General features: G+C 36.4%; 1 non-coding gene across 1 annotated transcript; it reads left to right on the forward strand.

Annotated features, from left to right (window-relative positions):
* Positions 1 to 6,694: 6,694 nt before the first annotated feature.
* LOC121227813 (small nucleolar RNA R71) lies at positions 6,695 to 6,801 on the forward strand. The gene has a single exon (XR_005925335.1). It is a non-coding gene; the product is annotated as a small nucleolar RNA R71 (small nucleolar RNA).
* Positions 6,802 to 7,312: the final 511 nt, after the last annotated feature.

Here is a 7,312-nt window from a genome sequence, read left to right on the forward strand (position 1 = left end):
TCATCAAGTCCATAAATACCGCAGGGGCATTAGTGAGCCCAAACGGCATCACTAAGAACTCGTAGTGACCATATCTCGTTCTGAAGGCAGTTTTAGGTATATCTGATTCTCGAACACGCAACTGATAGTAACCCGATCTTAAATCTATCTTTGAAAATACTGAGGCTCCCTTTAGCTGATCAAACAAATCATCAATACGTGGTAACGGATATTTATTCTTTATTGTCACTTTGTTCAATTGACGATAGTCGATGCACATTCTCATGGTTCCGTCTTTCTTTTTCACAAACAATACTGGTGCACCCCAAGGTGAGAAACTCGGTCGAGCGAAACCTCTATCCGTCAACTCTTGCAACTGAGTTTTCAATTCCTTCAATTCTGTTCATACCATACGATATGGAGCTATCGAAATTGGTGTGGTACCAGGTACAAGCTCGATGCCGAATTCTACTTCTCGAACGGGTGGTAATCCCGGTAACTCCTCAGGAAAAACATCTGAATACTCACAAACCACTGGTACTGATTCAATTTTCTTTTCTGACTCTTTGTTATCAAGTACGTATGCAAGATATGCTTCACTCCCCTTTCTTATATATTTCTGAGCGATCATTGAGGATATTATTGCTGGCACTCCGTTCAAGTTAGTAGACTCAACTCGGACCATCTCATTATTTGCACACCTCAAATCAATAGTCTTTCTTTTGCAATTTACAACTGCATCACGTACGGTTAACCAATCCATACCGAGGATAACATCAAATTCATCAAACGGTAAAAGCATCAAATCAGCTGGAAAACAGGAATCTCGGATTATCAAGGGGCATTTCTTACACACTTTGTCAACAAGTACATATCGACCCAGGGGATTCGACACTCGAATTACGAACTCAGTAGACTCAACAGGTAGAGTCTTACTGGATGCTAAAGTCTCACATACATAAGAATGAGTAGAGCCAGGGTCAATCAATGCAATCACATCAGTATTAAAAAGAGTGAAAGTACCAGTGATAACATCAGGGGAGGATGCCTCCTCTCGCGCGCGGATGGCATAAGCTTTGGCAGGAGCACAAGTCCCAGATCGAACAGCCGTATCAGAAGTCCCTCTCTAACTACCACCCCTACCTCCTGTGTTTCTCGGTAGTCTACCTCTAGTCGCTGTACCACTCGATCTCGCACCTTGTATCTTATTTTTCTTGTCAGATTCCGTGCAATCTTGAATGAATTGGTCCCTCGAACCGCATCTATAATAGGCTCTGTTGATAGACTTACCCCAACATTCACCTACATGTCGTATTCCACATTGTGGACATTCAGGTTTTTCTTGTCGATTGTTACCAACACTAGCAACCGAAGTAGCTTGAGAGTTTGTTGGCGGTCGCTCCCTAATAGAAATTCTTGCAGTCGTCTTCGATTTATTAGTATCGTCTCTGAATTTCTTTCCAGCCGAGAAAGAAGTTTTACCCATCGATCTTTTACGAAAGTCTTTGGCTTCAGAGTCAGCTTTCTTTTTCTCCTTTCCAAGCTCTTCAGCCTTGCAAGCCCGTTCAACTAGTGTTACAAATTCTTTTATTTCTAAAATACCCACCAGTAGCTTTAAATCTTCATTCAATCCTTCTTCAAATCTTTTACACATGGCGACTTCATCAGCTACACACTCCCGAGCGTATCGACTGAGTCTTACAAACTCACGTTCGTATTCAGATACTGTCAAACGACCTTGTTTGAGCTCCAAGAATTCTTTACGCTTTTGATCCATGAATCGTTGACTAATATACTTCTTACGAAACTCCGCTTGGAAGAAATCCCAAGTAACTCGTTCCTTCGAAAGAATAGAAATCAGGGTTCTCCACCAATAGTAGGCCGAGTCCCGTAGTAAGGATATGGCACACTTTAAACATTCATCAGGTGTGCAAGACAGTTCTTCAAAAACACGGATGGTATTATCAAGCCAAAACTCAGCCCTTTCAGCATCATCAGTAGCTGTGGCTCAGAATTCCTCGGCCTCGCACTTTCTAATCAAATCCACAGGAGGTTTACTCGGCCTCAACGGATCAGTATTTGCTGGCATTATAGGCACCTGAGGCGGATTATTTAAATTCGAAAATGGTTGAGTAGCCGGGTTAGTTCGGGCATATTGTGCGACCCACTCATTCATCATGGTAAAGAAGGCTTGTTTTGCCCCATCATCTTGATGATTCGCAGATGATTGAGGTTCAACAGGCGGTGTCCCTTGCGCAGGAGCAACAGCTACACTCTCGACGTCATCCGCTAAGGCTCTTTCTAAATTGGGTTCCATTTACTAATCAAAACAATAATTTCAATCGTTAGAAGTCATCACACTATCATATAATAACATTAAGGCAAGTATAACTAGACTCATACGCGTTACGGTAGTCCTAGAACCGACTAAACCGTAGCTCTGATACCAATAAAATGTAACACCCCTAGCCTGTATCCGTCGCCGGATTAAAGTTATGAGGCATTATCAATCAAAAACGCAATTCCAATTATGTTTCAATTTCGACCCAAGTCAAAACCCATTTATATAAAATGAATAACATAGTCAACTTTCCAAACTTACATTTCAAAATATATATTATTATGCACAATGTAAACAAATATCATATCTAATTCTAATTTAGCATTTACTGCATATTAAACATATATACTCAACTTAACAATTAACAATATGGTCAAACATATTATTAAATCACTAATGAAATTATGCATAACCATCAAGTATCACAAGCTTACTCATATAATATAACAAATCATAATATACATAAATAAAATTTCTTACGCATACAACTTAAGACAAATTCAATTTTAAACTTGCATGCTTTGAACTTATATATATGAAATGATACAATCATTCGGCACCAACCATGTATTTTATAAAAAAATAATCAAAAAGAACTTAAGTCATAGTCTAGCAAAAACAAAATTAAACATAGATTTTAAGCCATTTTCTCATGGCCTTTATGTACAATGCGATTAATACAACAAAATTTTCCAAAATATTATCCTATACATGCCATAATGTTAACTTAGGATTAACTAAGAAGAAGTACCAAAACGTTGTAGGCTGGTGTGATGACTTTGACGACGGTCCCAAGCACACAAAATGGGTTAAAGAAATCTAAATAGGAGACAAGTAAACACACCAATGAGTATTCAACTCAGTAAGTCATAAGCAATATAATACAGACTATAATTATAAGATTATAAGAAAAATAATGTAAGATCAACTACTACTGCTATACCGATCTATGTTATAGCTACTTAAATTATCGGTCCAGCCACAAGCCAAATCCTACTATCCATTCAAAAATAATAACAACCAATTGATTTAAATCCATTCTCAAAGTATGAAACAATGGTGAACTAGACGAGTCCAAGCATATATGTTTCACGTCTCAAATTCGATATATCCATTAATAGTTCTATCACTACGTTCTTTTCCTGCACATATTATATTGTCAACCGAATTCGCACACATAGTGCTAATCAAATTCGCACACTTAGTGCCATTCTAAACCGCACACATAGTGCCTGGAAATTTCCCTCATATATCGCCATCCAAATCAACGCACCTAGCGCCATTCAATTCCGCACACTTAGTTCCAAAGTTGACTCATTATAGTATGGCTATTTACTTAATTCATATAGCATATACGGCCACATTAATAAATATGAATATCACCCAAAAGAATACCTAAATCAAGAAATTCTTTCATGATTCCCTAGTATTATTTATGTACAAACTAATCAACTTTCAAATGCTTAAAGACTTACCTTAGGTCGGATGAAGTGATTCCCAATCAACTACTTAATCTTCTTTGCTTTGCCTTTGCTTGATTCCCCTCGTTTGGATTCTTGAGCTTGATTAAATAAATAAGTTTAGTAATTTAATTTACCTTGCAAGATACCTATATATATATATAAATTTAATAATTCCATTTTTTTTTCTTACAATGATCCTTGTTCAAGACATCCAAGTCTCAACTAATGTTCATATTATATCTCAAAGCCGAATCTATTATCCCTTCCAAAATAATATTATGCCAAATATGATTACATTCAAATATACATAATTATGAATCAAACTCAACTTTGTAAACCAACCTCCTCATTTGGTCGATTGTATAGAATCAAAGAAATTTCACCAATGAGCATACTATATAGCCGAATATGCAAGATCAATCTAACATCACCTATGTACTTAATTTTAAATGCTGAATATACAATTTTGATGCAATATCAATTTTTTTCATTTCATTTAAGCACATAGTTCCTCCACATAATAATTTGGGCGAATGTTTCTACTACCAAAAACTCCACATCTATCCATAATATCATACCAAGGTTCATATATCTATTAGCTATTTCATTACTTATCTTTCTAATATTCCATTCCAAAGAATCAAACACTATCCTCTTAACATCTAACCATCACAACCGAATGCCCATTTTTTTTTCACCAAATAGAGAAATCAACCTATGGGTTATAATATGGATTTGTCTATTAACTAAATTTAACAAAATTTAATGAAAAATAACATGCAATCTTACCTTGATTAATCCCTTAAGTTGACCGAATGCTTTTTAACCATTTTTCTTTCCTTCTTCCTTTATGTTCGATTTTGCAAGGAGAAGATGACACTCTCCCACCTTCCATTTCTTATTAATTTATTTTTCTATTTAGATTATTTTATCATTTACCATTATAAAATTGTATTTAACTTGACTTAGTGGAGGATCATCATCACATGGCCGGCCACTTCATGAATTAAGGGCATTTTGACATGCAAATCCATACTTTCTCACCTTGTTATTATTTAATCTTTTCAATTTATCTATCATCTTTTCTAAATTTCTCAACCAAGTCCTTTCATGAAAATTCACATTCCTAAGGCTAATTTTAAACCTTTATTATTTTCACACATACACTACCACATTTAATATATGCAATTAAAATTAAAATAAATTTTTGTGACTCGGTTTTGTGCTCCCGAAACCATATTCCGACTAGGGTCTGATTAAGACTGTCACATTAGGTTTATCATCTTTCTCCTCTTCTTGAGCTAGATATAGTTCCGTCGTGTCCTTCTGTAAAGTTTCCTGAAAAGATTATTGAGTAGTATGATCAATAGAGTCAATAAAATAACATGAGTCATCCTGTTCCCTAGAAAAACTTCATAGCATCATAAATTTTAAAGATAATCTCCTCATTACCTACTCTAAGTACCAATTTACCGTCACCCACATCGATTACAACCCTAGCAGTGGCTAAAAATGAGCGCCCTAAGATTAAGGGCACTTCCACATCTTCATCCATGTCAAGCACAACAAAGTCAACAAGAAATATGAATTTATCTACTTTCACAAGTACGTCTTCTATAATTCCCTTAGGATATTTAACAGATCTATCGGCTAATTGAATACTCATCTTAGTAGGGTTAGGTTCCCCAAGACCAAGTTGTTTGAGCATTTTATATGGCATCAAATTAATGTTAGCGTCTAAATCAGCTAGTGTTTCTTAACATTTTGACTACCAATTAAGCAAGGGATAGTAAAACTCCCTAGATCTTTCAGTTTGGTTGGCTACTTGTTTTGGAGTATGGTTGAGCACTCCTCGTTGAGTTCTACTGTAGATAAGTTCTCAAATTTCCTTTTATTTGTTAGAAACTCCTTCAAAATTTTTGCGTATGTAGGCATCTACGAGATGGCTTCAAAAAAAGGTAAGTTGATATGTAATTGCTTAAAAAGTTCAAGAAACTTATCGAATTGTGCATCAATGCGGCCTTTTTTCAATTTTGCTAGGTATGGAACTGGAGCTCTATATTCCTTCAGTACTAGTTTGTCACTATTTTCCAGTTTTTCTTCCCCTCTTTTGCTTACCACGGCTTCTTGTGTTAGCTTCTTTTCAGTTTCCGCTAACACTTTCCCACTCCTTAGTGTGTCTGCTTTCTCATGCTCTTTATATTTGGTGTTACTAGGTAAACTTCCTAGTGGTGTTTCTGAAATCAGTTTTGATAGTTGGCCTATCTGAGGTTCGAGCCCTTGGATTGATGCTTGTTGATTCTTAAATGCTATCTCAGTATTCTAGAAACGAGTTTCTGACACCGATATAAACTTTGAGAGCATCTCTTCAAGGTTCGGCTTCTTTTCCTATTGGTAGGGTGGTTGTTGGTAGCCTGGAGGTGGTTGTGGTCTTTGATTTCCTTGACTGCCCCACTAGAAGTTGGGGTGGTTCCTCCAACCTGCATTGTAAGTATTACTATATCGATTGTTTTGAGGTCGAGGATTATTACCCATGTAATTTAATTGCTCGTTATCTATGTTGTGGCCATAGGGTTGGTATTTCGAATGGCTTGTTCCACCTCCAGTTGCTTCATACTGCATTACTGGATGAACCTGTGAAGAATTAAGGAAATCATCAATTTTCTTATTCAAGTGTTCTACCTGATTAGAGAGCATGGTGACTGGATCGACGTTATAAACATCGGATGTTTTTGTTGGCTTTGTTCTCATGACTTGCCACTGATAGTTATTCAATGACATCTCCTCTATGAACTCATAAGCATATTCAGGTGTTTTATTATTGATGGTTCTGCCAGCAACTGTGTCAACCATTTGTCGAGTTGAAGGATTTAGGCCATTATGGAATGTTTGAACCTGAAGCCAAAGCGGTAACCAATAGTGAAGGCACCTTCTCAGTAAATCCTTTTATGTCTCCCATGCATCGTAGAGTGTTTCTAAATCCATCTGCATAAAAGAAGAGATATCATTACGTAATTTAGCCGTTTTAGCCGGCGAAAATATTTTAGTATAAATTTTTCGGTCATTTGTTCCCAAGTAATAATTGACCCTCATGGTAACGAGTTCAACCACTATTTAGCTTTGTTCCTCAATGAAAAAGGGAATAACCGAAGACGAATGACATCATCAAAAACGCCATTAATTTTAAATGTATCGCATAGTTCCAAAAAGTTTGCTAAGTGAGCGTTGGGATCCTCATCCTGCAAACCATCAAACTGAACAAATTGTTGTTTTATTTGAATAGTGTTAGGTTTTAGTTCAAAAGTATTTGTAGCTACAACAGGTCTAACTATGCTCGATTCAGTTCCTGTTAAAGAAAGTTTAGCATAATCATACATAGTGCGTGGAGTAGGATTTTGATTAATCGCAATTGCAGGAGGCAGCTGATTATCTTGGTTTTCAGCTATCTCTTTGGTTGGAGGTTAAGTATCGTCTTCTTGCTCGTTCTCTGTGTATCTTAAGCTTCACCTTATTTCTCTTTGGTTTCTAC

This window comes from Gossypium hirsutum, chromosome A03 (genome assembly GCF_007990345.1).
Source record: "Gossypium hirsutum isolate 1008001.06 chromosome A03, Gossypium_hirsutum_v2.1, whole genome shotgun sequence".
Taxonomy (NCBI): domain Eukaryota; kingdom Viridiplantae; phylum Streptophyta; class Magnoliopsida; order Malvales; family Malvaceae; genus Gossypium; species Gossypium hirsutum.